Raw genomic sequence first — 22,354 nt, forward strand, 5'->3', positions numbered from 1 at the left:
GGGTTACAGGTATAGGGCCTGGGTGGGATTGTTGTTGGCACAGGCTCGATGGGCCAAACGGCCTCCTTCTGCACTGTAGGGATTCTTTGTTTTTGCATAATGTTTTAACTGTGTTACCACTAAATATGCTACACGTCTTTAAAAATGACCCAAATAATTGGTAGAAATTACAATATATGATATTTGACACTAAGGAACATAGGAAAAGGCATCGCTGTAGCTCACAGAATTGGAATATGCTTTAGTAAGTCTTTATTATTGTATAGAAATGTTGCTACCCTAAAAGGGTAAAGTTAATGAAAGTGCAAATATGAGCGTGGAATATGCCTCGACCATTAGTCAGACGTATCGTGAATATAAGTGACAGTTGCAGCAGTTTGTGATTTCTGGAATACACCAGACAGTACTTGTACAGTGTGACAAGAATCTGAACCCTTTACCTGACCTAAACCTGTGAACCTTTTGCTCAGCCGAATGTATTATTTTCTTTAATGTGTGCTGCATGCTGTGTACCAACACAAGTGAACAATTGCAGCTCATGGGGTGCAGAGAAGATTTACAAGCATGTTGCCTGGATTGGTTGGCATGCCTTATGAGGATAGGTTGAGGGAGCTCGGTCTTTTCTCCTTGGAGAGACGAAGGATGAGAGGTGACCCGATAGAGGTGTACAAGATGTTGAGAGGTATAGATCGGGTGGATTCTCGGAGGCTTTTTCCCAGGGCTGAAATGGCTGCTACGAGAGGACACAGGTTTAAGGTGCTGGGGAGTAGGTACAGAGGAGATGTCAGGGGTAAGTTTTTCACTCAGAGGGTGGTGGGTGAGTGGAATCGGCTGCCGTCGGTGGTGGTGGAGGCAAACTCGATAGGGTCTTTTAAGAGACTTCTGGATGAGTACATGGAACTTATTAGGATTGAGGGTTATAGGTAAGCCTATATATAAGCCTAGGTAGGTAGGGACATGACCGGTGCAACTTGTGGGCCGAAGGGCCTGTTTGTGCTGTATTTTTTCTATGTTCCATGATTTTGGGTAGATTATCAGTTGCGTGAGGAATCCTGCTTTATACTTTTACCCAGGAAGGAATAATGTTGGACATGATGCTATAAATATTTAGCTAAATTAGTAGTGAAAGTGCGTAGTGGCTCATCATTTGGCCCCAGTTTTATTTGCTTTTCTTTTTGTTCCCCTGCTTCTTCTGACTTCTAGTGGAGTCCCGCCCCCGGGTTGTCTTCAGAGACTTGTTATATGTTATGATAAAACCAATGGTAATATGTTGTGAAGGTCAGCTGACCCAGTAGACAATGTAACCAATGGCAACATGATGTGGTGGTCAGCTGACCCAGTATAAATAGAAAGCAGATGGGGATTGTGGGGAGCATTTGTGGCCCAAGTGGTGGTATAATGAAGTTTCGCTATAAAACCTTTTCTTTAATTTACTTTGTGAAGTTGGTTCTTTTAGTGCTTGTTACTGGAGTACCCTTACTGCTGGATGAACATTATATCCAAATCAGGAGTAGGCTCTTCAAGCCTGCCTCCACCATTCAATAAGATCATGGCTGATCTGATTGTAACTTCATCCCCACATTTCTGCCGACCCCCGATAACCTGTCGCACCCTTGGTAATCAAGAATCCATCTAGCTCTGCCTTAGAAATATTCAAAGCCTCTGCTTCCATTGCCTTTTGAGGAACAGAGTTCCAGAGCCTCACCACCCTCTGAGAGAGAGAAAATTCTCCACATCTCTGTCTTACATGAGCAATCTCTTATTATTAAACAGTGACCTCTAGTTCTAGATTCTCCGACAAGAGGAAACATTCTCTCCACATCCACCCTGTCAATATCCCTCAGAAGCCTAAAGGTTTCGATCAAGTCGCCTCTTACTCTTCTAAACTTTAGTGGATACAAACTTAATGGGCGGAATCTTCCAGCCGTTCACACTGGGGGGATTTTCTGGTTGCACTGAAGCGAACGGAGATTTGGCTAGGCGCCAAATTCTCCGTCCCCGCTTGCATCGCCTGCAAGGCATGGACGGCTGGTAAGGCCATGCCCAACATCTCCAACCTTTCCTTCTAAAACAACCGGTCCATTTCTGGTATTAGTCTAATCAACCTTCTCTGAACATATTTGCATCTTTCCTTGAATAAGGAGACCATTGCTATACACTATAGATGTCCAGATGTGATCTCATAAATTCCCTGTGCAACTGAAACGTACACTTTTGTAATCAATTCCTCTCACAATAACTAAGATCACAATAGTTACGAGACAGTTGAACATTTGAGGAGAATCCCAGCTTGGTCTGAACTTGACTCCGCACAGGAATTTCCCAGCAAGGATCAATATATCCAATGAAGGTTGGGAATATAACAAGTTTACCGCGCTCTTCCTTCCCACACTCATAGCCCTGCTGAAGGACGGTTGTGTAACACCTTTTCAACTTTAGTCTTGGTCACAGATCTAATCTACAACCCAGCTTACTCTCTGATCAATTCATCTCACAACTGTATTTGATTTTCCTTTGTACCAAGAACCATTAACGCATAGGTGAATTCTTGTCTCTCTGATTTGATTTGATTTGATTTATTATTGCTACATGTATTAGTATACAGTGAAAAGTATTGTTTCTTGCGTGCCATACAGACAAAGCATACCATACATTGAGAAGAAAAGGAGAGGGTGCAGGATGTCATGTTACAGTCATAGTTAGGGTGTAGAGAAAGATCAACTTAATACAAGGTAGATCCATTCAGAAGTCTGATGGCAGCAGGGAAGATGCTGTTCTTGAGTTGGTTGGTACGTGACCTCAGACTTTTGTATCTTTTTCCTGATGGAAGAAGAGAGTTTGTCCAGGGTGCGTGGGGTCCTTGATTATTATGCTGGCTGCTTTTCTGAGGAAGCGGGAAATGCAGACGGAGTCTCAGTGAGGGCTGGGCTCCTTCGCTCTCCTCATAACCCACAGAAAACATCCTTGAGTTAATGTGTTGAGAGTAATACCAGCACTCAGTGGCATTCTCTCCCTATTCCTCTCCCGAATTTAGTACAGGCATGGACAGCAGCAATCAATCAACTCGATAGACTGACCTTTCCCCCTTTTTTCTAAATCATAATTCCAGGGAGCTATTGACAAACTTAATTCAAAGATTGAACAACTTCAGTTGTTTAACTATTTTTGTTAGTGTAAGCTATGGCTGCTGTCAGAGAGAGCACCAATCCTCATGGGGGGCCTTTAGAATTCCACTTCTTTCTAGATTTGGTAAATTGGAAAGCAAAACCAATTACTTTCTTGGAAGTGCTTCTTCCTCTCCAGATTTTCAGTGTGTTTTTTTGTGTGTTTCTGCTTCCTGGCACTGAAGAGAATGTGTAATTAACATAGAACACAAATATAGAATGCCTACTGTGCAGAAGGGTGCCATTCGGCCCATTGAGGAAATTTCCACTCCATCTGACGAAGGAGCAGTGCTCCGAAAGCTTATGGTATTTGCTACCAAATAAACCTGTTGGACTTTAACCTGGTGTTGTGAGACTTCTTACCAGTTCTTTTGACCAGCAATCCAGCTAGAGTAATTTCAGCTCTCTTTAGTTTGAAATATTCAGATTTTTAGCTTGATAATTGCATTAGACCTATGTTAGGCAAAGCCACCTACACGACCTGCTAGAGGGGTGCGCATTTTCATTAAAGCCTTAATTTTTCTTATCACTGTCATCAAATTCAGTGATTTACAAAGATTTATTTTTCCTCCAATATTGTTTGGCAAAAAGAAAGGAAAATTCATTTGTCCCTCCCCGGACTGAGCTCAGTCCTGAGGCATGCAGATAATGGGTTGTAATGAAATAAAAACAGAAATTGCTGGACATTTTGGCAGCATCTGTAGAGAGAAACAGTTAACATCTAAGGTGGATGACCTTTCATCAGCTTTGATTAGTCATCAACCTGAAATGTTAATTCTGTTCCTCTCCACAGATGCTGTCAAACACGCTGCGTATTTCCAGCATGTTCTGTTTCTTTTTAATTGCAGATTTGCAGTATCTGCTGTATTTTGCTTTTTGCAAGGGACATAATGAGGTGGGTGGAGCCTGCGTCAGAACCCACCAGCTCCAACACTGAAGAATAGTGTTGGATCGACCATCTGGTACCAAAATGTGACTTGTGTCGGGTCCGCAAGCACTCAGCGGAATCAATGTGCCTGCACAAGTTGCAAACTTCACAACCTCACAGAGCACATTAGAAGCTTGTAGAACTCTAGTTGCTGTCATTTCCCCAGGAACGATTTCCTGATCGTCTGCAATGACATAAAACCGGAGTTAAGCATCGCTGGTGGAATTAAAGTTGCTGGAGGCCATGCCGAACTGATCATCCTTTAATGACCATGTAAAATTTGTTGAAGTTTCCCTGGGCTTTCTGTAGCCACCAGTGTGTCAATTCCTTGAATTGACCCTTTATCTACAGTTGCAATCAGTTAGTAAGCCATCGAAAGCACCAAAATGAAAACCTGATCCTTGGTCTTTTGCAAGTCAGACTGTGAGAGAGAGAAAAATAAACCTCATTTTGTTTTTAGGCAAGGAACCCGCTGAGGATTAATAATTTAAGCAGCAGTTTCAGCCGATGGCCACTTACCAAGAAGTTATTAGTTTATCCAAGTCGAGACGCAGTCATATTGAGGTTTATTTTTGTTAAATATTTCTTTTTTTTTTGTGTGTGCGTTGATAGCAGGGTAAAAAAGCGCAGTACGTCCAGCTGAGAAACCACTTACAGTTGCAGCTGACTCGTGAATAAAGATTAATCAGCTTGTTGGCCGACCGTGCAGTCCTGACTGAGGTGGAGGAGTGAAAACCAAGCCGAAACTTGGACTGCTTTTCATTTTAATCTAGTTATGACTTGACGTGTTTAATTTTGAGCAGAGGCAAGATTTCTTTTCCTATGTTCTTGACAATATTGATCAAATTTGTTTCGACCAACATCTCAGTGTTGTGACAGGCTTTCAGTTTGACAGTACTTGGGGCGGCACGGTGGCACAGTGGTTAGCACTGCTGCCTCACAGCTCCAGGGACTCGGGTTCGATTCCCGGCTTGGGTCACTCTCTGTACGGAGACTGCACATTCTCCCCATGTCTCCTGTGGGTTTCCTCCCACAGTCCGAAAGACGTGCTGGTTAGGTGCATTGGCCGTGCTAAATTCTCCCTCAGTGTACCCGAACAGGCGCCAGTGTGTGACGACTAGGGGATTTTCACAGCAACTTCATTGCAGTGTTAATGTAAGCCTACTTGTGACTAATAAATAAACTTTGAAATAATTAAATCCTTTCATGTTCTTTATCCCCGCAAAGTTAGTACTCCCACGTTCGACCATTTGTTTCCCGATGTGTGAAAACATACGCAAATAAGTATGACTGTAGTGAGCTGACTAATGTCAGATACTTTGGCAGTTTGGCCCCTTCAGTTGGATTCAACAGGCCTGTACTGAGGGGACAAAAACAGTAAATGCTGGAAAATCTCAGCAGATCTGAACAGCGTCTGTGGGGAGAGAATGGTTGTGGAGGTGCCGGCGTTGGACTGGGGTAAACACAGTGAGAAGTTTAACAACGCCAGGTTAAAGTCCAACAGGTTTATTAACCTGGTGTTGTTAAACTTCTTACTGAGAGAATGGAGCCAGCGTTTTGAGTCCAGACGCCCCTTCGTCAGAGCTGACTCGAAACGTTGGGTCGATTCTCTCTCCACAGATGCTGTCAGACCTGCGGAGATTTTCCAGCATTTTCCGTTTTTGTTTCAGATTCCAGCATTCACAGTATTTTGCTTTTCTCTGTACTGAGGGGAAATGTGAGGGCCTCTGATTCCTAAGTGTTAAGTTGTGATTTCTGCTATGAATTGAGCAAGCCAAGTAAAGACAGGAGGAAAAAAGTGAAAAATACAAAATGGTGGAAGTGTAGCAAACCAGGCTGCATCTGTAGAGAGAGAGAAACAAAACAATGATTTGGGTTGGTGACCTTTCAGCAGAACTGGACAAAAGTTGGCGATGTAACAGATTTTAAATTTTTGCTAAAATATTGAGCGTGGTAATTGGTGTAATTTCTTGCCACTGATATATGTTAATGAACATCAGGTTACTGTTATCCTTGATTTCTCAGACTCCAGAATGGAAAGATTAAGTCGATTTGTTCACCATTCCATAAGAGCATTCTTTCAATACATCAACCATGATGCGAATCTTCCAAAGATATTTTGAACATTCACTGTTTGCATATATAGTTTAAATGAAGAATCATATGGACTCGAAACATTAACCGCTTCTCTCTCCACAGATGCTGCCAGACCTGCTGAGTTTTTTTCAGCTCTTTCTGTTTTTATTGTGGATCCATTACAGGCAGAGTCTGGGGAATTTATAATGGGGAATAGAGAAGTGGCAGAGAAGCTAAATGATTACTTCGTGTCTACCTTCACTGAGGAAGATATAATAAATCTCCCAAAATTAGAGATCCACAGGAATAGGGGAAATGAACAATTCAAGGAGATTAGTATTATTAAGAAGGTTGTGGAATCAGAGAATCCCTACTGTGCAGAGAGAGTCTGACCCATTGAGTTCTGCAGCAATTCTCTGAAAGAGCATCCCACCCAGGTCTTCACCTCCACCCTCTCCTCATAACCTAGCACATTTACCATGCCTAATCCACCAAACCCGCACATCTTTGGACTGTGGGAGGAAACCGGAGCACCCGGAGGAAACGCATACAGACGGAGAGAATGTGCAAACTTTGTATTGGAGAAATTATTGGGACTGAAGATTGTTAAGCCCCAGGACCTGATATTCTGCATCTGAGTGTTGAAAGAGGATATGGAGATAGTGGATGCATTGTTGATCATTTTCCAAAATCCTATAGATCCTGGAATGGTTTATGCAGATTTGAAGGTGGCAAATGTCACTCCACTATTTAAGAAGGGAGGGAGGGAGAGAGAAAACGGAGCTACAGACCTGTTAGCCTTATCTCAGTAGCCAAGAAAATGCTTGAATCTACAGTGAAGGACATCTTAAATGGGCACTTGAATTAAGGATAATAATGATTTGATTGGGCATAGTCAACATGGGAAGTCATGTTTGATGAACCTGTCGGTTTTTGAAGATGTTACTAACCAAATTGATAAAGAGATGTTGGTTGATGTAGTGCATTTGGATTTTGAGTAGCTTTTGAGAAAGTACCCATATCTCATTTGGTTGGTTAGTAAAATTAAAGCACATGGAATAGGAGGCAATATGATTAAGGATTGGTTAGCAGGCAGAAAACAGAGTAGGAAAAGGGTCACTCATGCCGGCAGGCTGTGACTAGTGGGATACCACAAAGATCCATACTTGGGGCCCCAACTGTTCACAATATATAATCAAGGATTTGGATGTGGGGACCAAATGTGATATTTCCAAGTTCACAGATGACACAGAACCAGGGGTGAATGTGTGTTGTGAGGAAGATGCGAAATGGCTTCAAGCGGGCAAGAACCTGGCAGGTGGAATATAATGTGGAGAAATGTGAGGTTATCCAATTTGGTAGGAGGAACAGGTGTGCAGAGTATTTCTTAACTGGTAAGAGATTAGAAAGTGTAGATGTACAAAGGGACCTGGCTGTATTCATCAGGGACCTGGCTGTATTCATCAATAGACCAGTGAAAGCGTGCAGGTTTAGTGAGCAATTAGGAAGGCAAATGGTATGTTAGCCTTTATCGCAGGAGGATTTGAGTACAGTAGTGAAACTCCAATTGTATAGAACCTTGGGTAGACCAGACCTGGAGTGCTGTGTGCAGCACTGATCCTCTTACCATAGGAAGGATGTTATTGTCATACAGGGAATGCAACGAAGGCTCACCAGTTTTGTTCCAGGGATGGCAGGACTGTCCTATGAAGAGAGATTCAGGAAACTGGACCTGTATTCCCTTTCCAGTTTCGAAGAATGAGAAGTGATTTCATTGAAACTTACAAAATACATAAAGGGGTAGGCCGGGTAGATGCAGGGAAGATGCTACCTCTGGTGTCTAGAACCAGAGGACACAAGGAGGAACCCAAACACTTAAGAGGGAAGCCACTTAGGACCAGGATGAGGAGGTTTTATTTTAACTCAGAGAGTTGTGAATCTTTGGAATTCTCTACCCCAGAGGCATGTCAACCCTCAGTCACTAAGCATGTCTAAAGTAGACATTGACAAATTGCTGAACACTGGTGACATAAAGGTATGTGAGGATAGTGTGGGAAAAAGACATTGAAGTGGATGATCAATCACCATCATATTTAATGGCGGAGCAGGCCTGACCAGCTGAATGGCCTACTCCTGCTCCAATATTGTTACCCTCTACAAAGTGTTGAACCCTTGTTAATTTACTACTCCACATTAGTCTCTCGTATCTTATCAGTGGTCATTGTCCATCCAAATATAAAGTCTCCGTCTGGTATTTTCCGATTTTGTTCGTACCCGGCTCATTGCAAATGTGAATGGAGAATTTGGCGTCCCAGCCAAAACTCCATTCACTGCCGCGGTATGGACGAGTTCGGAGGTTTTCGACTCCCATTGTTTTCCACTGCTTTCAAATACAATGGCAAATAATGGTCACGAGAAGAGTCACTTAAGTCACCTGCACCCCTACTCATGTAGCAGTCATTGTGCCAAAAATCAGGTTACATTTTACAATGGGGAGAAGATGCTGAACATGCTTTTCTTCCTCCTTGTAAGATACTGAGCAACTGTGAGCTTTTAAAATCCTCTTGAGAATATACCTTTTCAATTTTGCTTTTAGTCGCTCCTACAAACTGCAACTACCCCACGTGTTTACTCTGCTAAAATTGCAAAGTTATTGAAAGATCACCACCTGATGGTAGGGCAGAGAGTTCATCGAAAATGATAAGTGGAGGTGCAGAATGTGTGGAACATGCAACTCAGATAAAAGCAAATTTGTGCAGATGTTGGAAATCTGAAATGGAAACACAAAATGCTGAAAAAATCTCAGCAGCATCTATAGAGAGAGAAACCATTCCAATGTATCAAGTCTGTACGGCATCTTCAGTGGACCTGAGGTGTTGGCTCTGTTCCTCACTCCACAGATGTTGCAGGTCCGGCTGAGTTTTTCCAGCTTTTTCTTTGGAAATTTTTTACTCCATTCTAGAAGTGACAAAGGCAGCGCTCAGAGTGGTCCAGGCAACCCTAAATGCATTCTTTGCTTGCTCCAAAAACCAAATTCAAATGCCAATTGAATCCAATTCATGGTCCACATGAGAGAGACAAACAAGATCCAAGCTGACAGGGGGTGAGACATTGCACCCCATCTTGGACTTGATCCAACACTTGATCTTCGCCAAAAGGCTGAGATCACTGCACATTCCCCTTTCTCAATCTACAGCCATTCAGATACACAACTGAGATTACTCAATTTTAAACATATGGTGACACCAATATGGGATTTGAACCCTGAGGTGGGGAAATTGGAATTAGTTTGTCGGGTGAGGCAGCAAGCAAGGCCATGCAAAGAGAATGAGCAGTAAAAAGCCGAAAGAATTAACAAACTAATCCCTCTCGCTCTCTTAGAATCACTGCACGCTGCTGTGAAAAGAACATGTTAACACAGATTAACGCCTTTGTTAAAACAGTTTAGATCAGCTTTCTAAAATTCCCCACACTGCCAGTGTTAAAGGGCAACTTGCCGTGGTAATGTACCTTAAGATGCCTCCCTTTTATTAGTTTTGGCAAACACGCAAGGTGAGGATGCAATTGCATTATTTTCAGTCCTGTCCAATTGCCTTTGTTGTAAAAATAAAATACTGCGGACGCTGGAATTCTGAAATACAAACAGAAAATGCTAGGTAAACGCAGCAGGTCTGGCTGCATCTGTGGAGAGAGAAACAGAGGTAATGTTTTGAGTCTAAATGATCCTTTGACAGAAGTGGCGAGGTGGGAATGAGTTCTGAAGAAGGGTCATTCAGACTTGAAACGTTCATTCTGTTTTTCTCCACAGACGCTGCTAGACGTGCTGAATTTATCCAGCATTTTCCGTTCTCTTTAATAACTTTTTGCGGGTCCAGTGGCACTGGTCACTCTGGTAAGCAGACCTTGTGTTCCCTCAGGCATGCCCTTAGTTTGCAGTCAGTACTGACTCACACATGCAACTGTGTGTGTTCTGTTTTTCCAGAAGATGGAGTGGAAAGCACTCCAGTAAACCAACAATTTGTAGTTTCGCATTGATATATGCATGAACAAGAAGCAATTTTCAGAATGAATATAGTCATTTCCCTGCTCTTATTTAAATAACAAGGCTGCGTTTGCTACTGACATGGTACATGCCCACTCGTACCGTTTTGCTCTGACACTTGATGTCATTTCAAGCTCCCACAGATCAGAATCCAAACTAAAAGACTAAACCAGCTTTCCAGAATGAAAACAATGCGCCTGCAATTTAACAGAAATAAGTTGCCAAATAAAAGAAAACGTGACACAAAGTTAAATGCGACCCAGAAACTAGGCATGTGTATCACTTTCCCCTCGATCTCCAACTCAATTCCATGCACTAGGATTGTCAGTTATATACACAATCCCAAGTTATTCTGTTTTTTTAAAAACTCGCTGCTTATGTAATCAGGAAGGGAAAACAAAGTTTCTCTGATTTTATCGCAGAAGATTTTTTGAAGACGGGTTTTGCTGGAACAGCCTCTCTGACCGATGGTTTTCTACCCATGCACACGGTGGCTATCTTGTATTGGCAGGAGACACAGTGAAACAACAAACCATGTGATTTTTAACTTTTCTCATGAGCTTCATCAGTTAGCTGTCCTGTGCTCACTGGCACTTTAATTTCTCTATGGTAGACTACATACAAATACAATCATGTCCTGGTCTGGATTTTCACACTATCTGACTAACAAGAGAAACTTGTGCCTCTGAGTTTCAATCAATGGGGGACAGCGAGAGAGAGAGAGAGCATGAAGTGAAACCAATGCTGTGACCCGCGCTAGGCTCTTGTGCGCTAGCGATTCGTTTGCAAAACTTCCAATTAAACTTAACAGCTTGGAATGTAATGGCCACCACCCCCACCCCTTTTACTGCCTTCTCCAACTTGGTAAAGACTAGAGATTATTGAACTCCATTGTCTCAAAACTAATGTGACTTGTGAAAGTAAACATTTTGACATCAGTACAGCCTGCTATCTTGTCCTGGGAACCAAACCAGAAACACGAAAGCCATTTACAGTTGATGCTCTCTGTCAGTTGAATCTAACATTGTAGCAATGTTGTAACAAATGAAAGTAAAATTCCTTCCAATCATTTAGGTAAAAGTCCCAAAGTGTTACACTGGTCAAGGGCACTTCTACTGTCTATATCATACAAAGAACAAAGAACAATACAGCACAGGAACAGGCCCTTCGGCCCTCCAAGCCCGCGCCGCTCCCCGGTCCAGGATTGAATCCTGAATCCAGGATCCCCGCCCAATTTTCCAGCCTATCTACATACCAATATCCTATCCACCGAGCTGTCCCTCACAGCTACGATGCTTTGTTCATTACAACCTATTAACTCACCCCCACCCCCCCATTCCAGACCATGTGATCTCCAGGGAGAAGCGAAAACCCAGAGTGAAAAACCCCAGGGCCAATATGGGGAAAAAAAAATCTGGGAAATTCCTCTCCGACCCCCTGAGGCGATCGCAACGAGTCCAGGAGATCACACTGGCCCTGATCGGAAAATGCTTCCCAACCCTAGTCATTTCCACTTCCACGAACACCATATGAATTCCCTGCCCCCGAGACAGGTTCCCAACTATCCGCAGTCTCGCTCTGTACTGGCACCAGCAAGATGATCATAGAATGAAGCCTTGAAACGAGAAACAAGGAACAATTAGCCCGCGCCGCTCCCTGGTCCAAACTAGACCACTCTTTTGTATCCCTCCATTCCCACTCCGTTCATATAGCTGTCTAGATAAGTCTTAAACGTTCCCAGTGTGTCCGCCTCCACCACCTTGCCCGGCAACACATTCCAGGCCCCCACGACCCTCTGTGTGAAATATGTCCTTCTGATATCTGTGTTAAACCTCTCCCCCTTCACCTTGAACCTATGACCCCTCGTGAACGTCACCACCGACCCGGGGAAAAGCTTCCCACCGTTCACCCTATCCATGCCTTTCATAATTTTATACACCTCTATTAAGTCTCCCCTCATCCTCCGTCTTTCCAAGGAGAACAACCCCAGTTTCCCCAATCTCTCCTCATAACCAAGCCCCTCCATACCAGGCAACATCCTGGTAAACCTCCTCTGTACTCTCTCCAAAGCCTCCACGTCCTTCTGGTAGTGTGGCGACCAGAACTGGACGCAGTATTCCAAATGCGGCCGAACCAACGTTCTATACATCTGCAACATCAGACCCCAACTTTTATACTCTATGCCCCGTCCTATAAAGGCAAGCATGCCATATGCCTTCTTCACCACCTTCTCCACCTGTGACGTCACCTTCAAAGATCTGTGGACTTGCACACCCAGGTCCCTCTGCGTCTCTACACCCTTTATGGTTCTTCCATTTATCGTGTACCTCCTCCCTACATTATTCCCACCAAAATGCATCACTTCGCATTTATCAGGATTGAACTCCATCTGCCATTTCCTTGCCCAAATTTCCAGCCTATCTATATCCTTCTGTAGCCTCTGACAATGTTCCTCACTGTCTGCAAGTCCTGCCAGTTTTGTGTCGTCTGCAAACTTACTGATCACCCCAGTTACTCCTTCTTCCAGATCATTTATATAAATCACAAACAGCAGAGGTCCCAATACAGAGCCCTGCGGTACACCACTAGTCACAGGCCTCCAGCCGGAAAAAGACCCTTCCACTACCACCCTCTGTCTTCTATGACCAAGCCAGTTCTCCACCCATCTAGCCACCTCCCCCTTTATCCCATGGGATCCAACCTTTTTCACTAGCCTACCATGAGGGACTTTGTCAAACGCTTTACTAAAGTCCATATAGACAACATCCACGGCCTTTCCTTCGTCAACCATTTTGGTCACTTCTTCAAATACGTCTGTAAAATGAATTAATACAACTCATATGAAAGTGGATCAGTATAAAGGTTCTGCCACTTAGTCTGTACATTAGCTCTATTAAAGTTAAAAGTTTATTTATTAGTGTCACAAGTAGGCTTACATTATCACTGCAATAAAGTTACTGTGAAAATCCCCTAGTTGCGACACTCCGACGCCTGTTCAGGTACATCGAGGGAGAATTTAGCACGGCCAAAGCACCTAACCACATTTTTCCAACTGTGGGAAGAAACCGGAGTACCCGGAGGAAACCCACACAGACCAGGGAAAATGTGCAGACTCCGCACAGACAATGACCCAAGCCGGGAATCTAACCCGGGTCCCTGGCGCCGTGCGCCAGCAGTGCTTACCACCATGCCACCCCTGTTTGTTCATACTAAACATACAATATATTATGATGCTTCCCTGTCTCTTAGTTAATTACATAAGAACATAAGAAATAGGAGCAGAAGTAGGCCATCTAGCCCCTCAAGCCTGCTCCGCCATTCGATAAGATCATGGCTGATCTGATAGTGGGTTCAGTTCCACTTACCCGCCCGCTCCCCATAACCCTTAATTCCCTTAATGGTTAAAAATCTATCTATCTGTGACTTAAACACATTTAACGAGGTAGCCTCTACTGCTTCATTGGGCAGAGAATTCCAAAGATTCACTACCCTCTGGGAGAAGAAGTTCCTCCTCAACTCTGTTCTAAATTGACTCCCCCATATTTTGAGGCTATGCCCCCTAGTTCTTGTTTCCATTGTAAGTGGAAATAACCTCGCTGCTTCTACCCTGTCTAGCCCCTTCATTATCTTATATGTCTCTATAAGATCTCCCCTCAACCTTCTAAACTCCAATGAGTACAGGCCCAGTCTACTCAATCTCTCCTCATAAGCTAACCCCCTCATTTCCGGAATCAACCTGGTGAACCGTCTCTGTACCCCCTCCAAAGCTAATATATCCTTTCTTAAATAAGGGGACCAAAATTGTACACAGTACTCTAGGTGCGGCTCACCAGTACCCTGTACAGTTGCAGCTCATAATTGTTTTACTAATTTTGAGAAGTTGGATAGTGGAAAGATTTCAAATAATAACTTGTAGCATCTTTTAAAATAATGAACCATCCCTAAGTGTTTCTTTGGAATATTTTAAAGCAAAACCTGATGCTGAGCTGGCATAAAGTCTGGTGACCAAAGGCTTGATCAAAGAGGTAGGCTTTAATGAGTGTCTTAAAGGAAGAAAACGAAGCAGGGTTGAGAGGTGTAGGGAGGGATTTCCAAGCTTTAGGTCCTAGGTAACTGCAGTCACGGCCCCAGTGATGGATTAAAATTGTCGATGTTCAAAAGGCAAGATTTTTTTTATTCATTCGTGGGACATAGGTGTCGCTGGCTGACCAGCATTTATTGCCCACCCCTAGTTACCTTTGGAGGGCAGTTGAGAGTCAACCATATTGCTGTGGCTCTGGAGTCACAGGGAAGCCAGACCAGGTAAGGACGGCAGATTTCCTTCCCTAAGGACATTAGTGAACCAGATTTGAACCCAAGTCTCTAGAACAATAGCTGAGTTTCTGGATTAATAGTCGAGCGATAATACCACTAGGCATCTTGAAGGGTTGGAGGGGATTACAAAGATGGGGGAGGATGGGGGGTTTGAAACCAAGGATGAGAATTTTAAAATATTAATCTTACTGGCCAGGAGACACTCCCTATCAGCGAGCACATGGGTGATGGAAGAATGGAACTAGTACAGATTGAGACACAGACAGCAAGGTTTTGGTTGACCTCAAGATTACAAAGGATAGATGTGAGAGGCCAGCCAGGGATACATTGGAATAGTCAAGTCTAGTGATAAATGCGGGATTCAGCAGCAGATGAGCTGTGACCGGGTCAAAATCTGGCAGTGCTTTGGAGGTTGAAATAGGCAATCTTAATGATGGCATGAATATGAAGCTAGAAGCTCATTTTGGGATCAAGTACGACATCAAGGTTGCAAGCAGACTGGTTTAGTCTCTGATTGTTTACTAGGGAGAGGGACAGAATTGGTAGTTAGGGAATGGAATTTGGAGATGAAATGGAAAACAATGCTTTTGAACTTCCTATTATTTCCTTGGAGAAATCTTCTCTGTATCCAGCACTGGATGTTGGATAAGCAGTCTGGTGATTTAACAACAAGAAGAGTCGAAAGGGGTAGCATTGAGGTAGAACTGGATGTGAAAATGACTGCTTTGTATTTGGATTATGTCACCAAGGGCAGTATGCAGCTGAGAAATAGGAAAGGGACAAAGATGGATCCTTGAGGGATGGTGGGAGCAGGGCGAGAAGCCATTGCAGATGATATTCTGGTTGTGATTAGATAATTAAGAGTAGAACTATATGAGGGCACCCCCACTGATATCCAATCAGTGGAAAAGCATTGGTGGAGACTGCTGTAGACCAACCATGTGAAAGGCTGCAGGCAGGGGTGCTTAAGGGGAATGTTAGTTTTGTTTGTTTGACATCTTATTTTGTTGTGAACTGATCTTTGAAGGGTTTTTCAATACCTGTGTGTTTATTTACATAAGATTAAGAATTGTGAAATGGTTAAATGCTTTTTGTCATTGATACCATGGCTTTAATTGATAAAAAGCTTTATGATAAAGTAAGAGGGACAATGTATTTCAAAGGGGGTGCATTATTTTTGTTTCCTGCGTCGAGACTAGATTTCCTCCATGGTTCATGACTCCTCTGAGGTGCCATGAATCATGTCTACTAACAGAATGGGCTTGGCAAAGGTTTCTGGAAATGACAGGAATACCAGAATCCAATTCCATCTACCCTTTTAAAGGTCTGCTGACTCCAAAACAATCTGGACCAAAATGCTTGTTCAATGACTTTGCCATTTTCTCATTCCCCATGATAATTCCTCCTGCCACAGTCTCCGAGTGACCAAAATTTCCTTTAACTATTCTTTGTAAAAGCTGAGATCTGTTTTTACAGTGACTAGGTCACTCTTATTTACAATGACTAGATTATTCTTATTTATAATGACTAGATCACTCTTATTTACAATGACTAGATCGTTCTTATTTACAATGACTAGATCATTATTCAATTATTTTCCTCCTTTTATATCAATTTTTCTCTTGCTCTTTCATTTAAAAATTCTCCCAATTCTCAGGTTTACTAATATTCTTCACAACATCATAAACTCTTATTTTAATCTAATACTACCCTTGGCTTGCTTAGATCCCTGGATGTTTTTTATTTGAATAAATGATTTATAATGCAATACGCATGCGTTGAAAATGTTGAATCTTTACTTCAGATGCTTCCCACTATTTTTTTTATTACCATAACTTTAATCTATTTACCCAACCAACCCTATCCATTCCCCCCTCATACCGTAAAGTAAAGTTTATTTATTAGTCACAAGTAGGCTTACATTCACACTGCAATGAAGTTACTGTTGGGGTACACTGAGAAGGAGAACTTAGCATGGCCAATCCACCTAACCTGCACACCTTTGGACTGTGGGAGGAAAACAGAACACCCAGAGGAAACTCACGCAGACACAGGGGGAATGTGCAAACTCCACACAGTGACCCAAGCTGGGAATCAAACCCGGGTCCTGGTGCTGTGAGGCAGCAGTACTAACCACTGTGCCACCGTTTGATAAGTTTACAATCCTAGTTTTGGACTTGAGTCTGTTGCTCTCAAATTTTATAAGGCATTCAATTGTATGATGATCACATTTTCCCAGAGGTTCTTCCCCACTGGGATTACTAATTAATCTTTCCTAATTACACCATACTTGATCTAAAATAATTCTATTCTTAACTATTGCCATGAGGTATTGTTCAAGGAAACTCCCTCAGAAGCATTCCATAACCTCATCTTACAGACTACCTTTGCCAACCTGAATTGTATTTTATGACAGCCCTCATGAATTGAATGCAAGTATTGTAAATAGATTAATGTTTCCAATAAAGTGACAATCAGAAGAAAGTCATACAAACGCGTTAAGTGTTTTCCCACGAATATCTAACAGTGATTCATTCTCTTAAATGTATTAAGAAAACTAAAAATTGATCTTGCGGTATTTTTAAAAGTTCCTCCAGCTGTATAAAATATAATAGATTGAGCTTGCCATATTCCTAGTTAACGCACAATAACATCATTTAGTGCTGTGTGTGCAACCTACCGCAGAAAATACATGAAGTCATGGTTTATATAGGATGCCTCATCAAAATTTATTTCACCTCTTATGGCAGAGCTTTTAATACTGGGGAACCTTTGGCATAGCATTTTCACTTTTAAAGCATTATGAATAATAGCAATATTTATTTGAATGAGAGATTGATATTTTCACCAAAATACAACAACTGGTTGAAGTGGCCCAAGTAATGTTGGTCCAAATTTTCAAAAAATATGAACTTTACCTCCCAGCATTTCTCTCATGAAATGCTGCTCTAATAAATGCAAGACACTGTTACTGGCAAGAGAAACAGAATTGTAAACCGTATGATGGAAAATACCAAATCTATCATCTTGTCAGTTGTGTTGAAACAATAACTTTGTCTCCAACCTTATTGTGTTTCATTGGGGAGATAATGTTTCGTTTACTGTAATTTTAGACGTTTTTAATTTTCCTCTACTATCTCAAAGGTATGGGAGTTATGCCACAGATCCCCCCCCCAGGCTAGCTTGAAAGCCTTGGTCTGAAACTGTGGGATGAGATCAGTAAAATGTCAACTGTAAGGCAATATTGATTGCTGCATGACATAAGGGTCACAGCGAGGGGATAAAGCATCTTGGAATTTGATTGTGTCATGGGGGGACGTTCAGATCTCTAGCACGAAGGCGAGTAAGGCTTTACATATAAGTGGTCATTGGATAGGTTATAAAAACACAAACAAAATAATCAGATTTTAAGAGGACCAATTTTACACACTTGAGAAGTCTTAGAACAGGCTTGGCAAATTTGAACAAAAACAGAAAATGCTGGAAAGCCTCAGCAGATCTGACAGCATCTGTGGAGAGAGAAGAGAGCCAAAGTTTCAAGTCTGGATGACTCTTCGTCAGAGCTCTGTCAGCTCTAGGATGGAGTAAGACGACTGAAAGTTAAATACGGGAGAGGATGATAACTGAAATTATAGGGGCTGTATAATTTTCTGTCTCCATCAGCTTTCCCAGAAATATACTTTATTCATGAACTTGAACCAGTACATTGCATCACAGTTCAAAGTACAGTACAGTTCAATTTCTTCCAATACAGGGTGTGGTCCTCTGGTCTGCCTTACTGCTTCAGAATTACAGGTTACATTTACAATATACATTTTATACCAAACATTCTCTGCTGCACGCAGGTTCCAAACCATCGGTGTTCTATGTAAGATGTCTCACAACACCAGGTTAAAGTCCAACAGGTTTATTTGGAATCGCGAGCTTTCGGAGCGCTGCTCACCAGGTGATGAAGGAACAGTGCTCCGAAAGCTCGCGATTCCAAATAAACCTGTTGGACTTTAACTTGGTGTTGTGAGACTTCTTACTGTGCCCACTCCAGTCCAACGCCGGCATCTCCACTTCCGTGTTCTGTGACAGGAAGGCTTTAGATGGTGGCCTTTCCTATTGAGCCTTACCCATTTGTAGCACTATCCCAAGCTTCAGTGTGTGCTCTGACCACCTAGATCAGATCCTTGGAATATGCCAGTCTGCAACGCTCGGTCGTGGGCAGCTCTTTGCAGTGGAAAATCCACACATTTTAGGCAGATGAGAAAGAGTGTCGTTTGTCGAATTGATCACCATCCAGTAGCAGTCGATGTTTGTCTCGGTCTGCGTCCCTGGGAACAGCTTATGGAGCACAAGAGTTTATGAAAGGTTTGGTCACAAAGAATCTGGATAGAAATAAAATCATAAAAGATCATTGCGTTTTCCTTGCAGAAAAGGTACAACAAAGGGTTTTGGGAGTGCACTTAGCTTTCAAGGAGGCTTTTTAATGCAGTTTAGTTGGAAAGGCTGCTTTGAAAATGTAATCAGTGGAGAAGTTTTACAGTAAATGTGTAATTGTCTGGCAGTACAGGGTTTGTCTAATACCATCTTTATTTTAATATTTTCATAAATCTTCTGGTAGATTCACAAGCCGGTGGTTAAATTTACAGATGACACAGAACTAGCACAAATGGCAGACCATGAAACAGATCAGGGGATAAGTTACACATGGTAAATAAATTTGAAAATAGGGTAGACCAATGAAATTCAATGCGGAAAAGTACAAAATGCTCTGTTTAGTGGACAAAACAGTATTCAGGATGGACTATCCTGTTACTTAAATGGAAAGAAAATAAGGTGAAAATGGAAGAGATCTGAGAATTGTGACTGACAATAAACTGAAACTATGGCAACGATGTTCAAAGGCAGTGAGTAAAACAAATTGGATGTCGGGATGTATGGAAAGGTCAATATTAACCCACATATTGCAATAATCCTGCCATTTACAAATCATTGATGCAACTGCATTTTGAATATGTGTACAGTTCAAGTGGCAGCAATGAGGAAAGGGCATTGCAGTTATTGAAAACACATCGAGAGAGCAACCAGAATGATTTGAGGCGAGGAGCAATTGGATTATGATGAATTATTATTTTGATGTAGCAAGTTCTCCGAGGTTAAGAGGTGGCGTGGTTTCAGTGTTTAGGTTTCTAACAGGAACCTGATAATACAGATCATCTATTTTACCTCGTGTGGAATCATAGGGCGCTGGCCTGTGCTTGAAGTGGGGGCGGGGTATAAATTCCAAACTAATCTGCAGACTCATTGGGCCCAGAGCTTGGGAGGTGGGACGATCACAGTCAAATTGCCCGCTTCCTGTTCTTTTTGCTTACCATGACGTGGTAAAATACACATCTCTTTAACCTGTGCTTAACCCTATCTCCACTCACATTGTCTGTACCTTTAAGACTTGATTACCTGTCAGGAAACGTTTTGCTTACCCCAGGTGGGGAGCCGCACGGTTTCTTGCCTGCTCTCCTAAGCCTGGCCAGCTGAGAAATGTGCAGCCTACCTGGTTCCTGAGGCTTTTAGTGCGGGGCAGCAACATCAGGGGAATTAGCTATGCTGCCCATTTACTGCACTGGCTGTCATAAACCAGGTAAGTTTAAAGGTCTCTGTGTTTAAATACACTTTGAAAAGCCAGAGAAAAAAAAAAGTGTATGAGGTAAGGAAGTCCAAAGATGTGCGGGTTAGGTTGATTGGCCATGCTAAAAATTGCCCTTAGTGTCCTGAGATGCGTAGGTTAGAGGGATTAGTGGGTAAATATATAGGGATATGGGGATAGGGCCTGGGTGGGATTGTGGTCGGTGCAGACTCGATGGGCTGAATGGCCTCTTTCTGTACTGTGGGGTTTCTATGATTCTATGATTCTAAGAGTAGGATGGATTGGGATGGTTTAGGAGTCACAGTCCCAGGATAAGTGATCAATCAGTTAGGGCTTCAATGAGGAGAAAGGCGTTCACTCAGAGGGTTGTGAATCTTTGGAAATCTCTACCCCGGAGGGTTGTGGATTCTCCGTCATTGAATATTTTGAAGTCAGAGATAGATATATTTTTGGTGTCTCAGAGAATCTAGGACAGCATGGTGGCACAGTGGTTAGCACTGCTGCCTCACAGTGTAAGTGACCTGGGTTCAATTCCGATTTTGGGTAACTGTGTGGAGTTTGTACATTCTCCCCATGCCTTTGTGGGTTTCCTCCAGTTTCCCCCCCCACAGTCCAAAGAGGTGCAGCTTAGATGAATTGGCCTTGGTAAATATGTGTGGTTACAGGGAAAGGGTAAGGGGGGATGGGCCTGGGTAAGATGCTCTTTCGGAGAATTGGTGTAGGCTCAATGGGCTGAATGGCCTCCTCAGTATGGGACTTCTCTGTATGTGTAGAATAGGCAGAAAAATGGCATGGCAAAATATAATCAGCCATGATTGTACTGAATGGCGGAGCAGTCTCAAGGGGCCATGTGGCATACTGGTCCTTTTCTTATTTTTTAACCTTTCACTACTGGACACTTTCCACTTGTCATATCCCAGTTTATTGCAGACTAATTGACCTAGATTGGTGACAAATGGTCAACACCTCCATTATTGTTGCATCATGAAACTGTGAAAGGCAAACTAGATAATCTTGGTCTTTTTGTTCTGTCTGGCAATCTCTATGTTTCAAATAGAATGAGGTGGACAATGGACTGAATGAGCATGGCTGAGGTACTAAATAAGTACTTTGCAGCTGTCTTTACCAAGGAAGACGATGCTGCCAAAGTCATAGAGAAAGAGGAGGTAGTTGAGATTGTGGATGAGTGATAAAAGGAGAGGCGCGATCTTACTAGCTTGCCTTGCTGCTCGATCAGTGTGGTGAGCCGGGAAGATAGCGTGGGACATCAAAAATCCAATCTGCATCCGGTGCAAATCGGATTGCCAGCCTCCCGGCGCCTCTTTAACAATCTTCCCGGGGACTCATCGGCAAGGTCCTGATGCCCCGATGCCGGCGGCTCGTGTTGGTGTGGGTTGGGGGGAGGGCGGGAAGTGGGAGTTGGTCTCCCAGTTCACTGGGAGATTGGGGCACCCTGTGCAGTGGCACCCGAATGCTCTGAAGCCTGCTTCTCCGGCGTACTTAGTCTCTGCCCACCCCCTCCCTGCACCAGTGCAAAGCTCCTAGCTGTCAGAAAAACTGACAGTGCCAGAAGATTGCAGTGCCAACTCGCCCAAATGAGCAGCGCGGAACACTTCCATTTTCATCCATGCTGGAATTTTTGGGGGAAGATTCCACCCGAGCTGTCAGAAAGGCTATCTGCACTTAAAGGTCGATAAATCTCCAGGGCAAATGGGACGGGGTTGAGGATGTTGAGGAAACCGAGAATAGACATGGCAACAGTACGGATCATAATATTCCAATCCTCCTTAGATATGATAATGCCAGAACAATGCAGAACTGCACGTGTTAAACCTTTGTTCATAAAAGTGTGTCAGGGTAAACCCAGCAATGATCGGCCAACAGTTTAATGTCGGTGGTGGAAAATCTTGCAGACGCAATAATCCTGGAGAAAATTAAAAGTCCATTGGACATTCTGGGTTAGTAAAAGGAAAGTCAGCATGGATTGTTAATGGCAAATTGTGTTTAACTAACTTAATTAACTTTTTTGATGAGGTAACAGAGTGGGTAAATGAGGGTCATATCCTTGAGGTGTCTTACATAGATGTCCAAAGGGTGTTTGATAAAGTGCCACATAATAGACGTGTCAGCAAAGTTGTTAACTTTTGTGAAATGTCTTTGAATTGGGCCCCTGTTAAACTTTATTCAGCATGCTCATC

General features: G+C 42.8%; 1 protein-coding gene across 2 annotated transcripts in view; it reads left to right on the plus strand.

Moving 5' to 3' along the window:
* manbal (mannosidase beta like) overlaps nt 1-22,354 on the plus strand; it is a 60,972-nt gene that overhangs the window by 32,304 nt on the left and 6,314 nt on the right. The window lies entirely within an intron of this gene.

The sequence above is a fragment of the Mustelus asterias genome, chromosome 20 (assembly GCF_964213995.1).
Source record: "Mustelus asterias chromosome 20, sMusAst1.hap1.1, whole genome shotgun sequence".
NCBI lineage: Eukaryota > Metazoa > Chordata > Chondrichthyes > Carcharhiniformes > Triakidae > Mustelus > Mustelus asterias.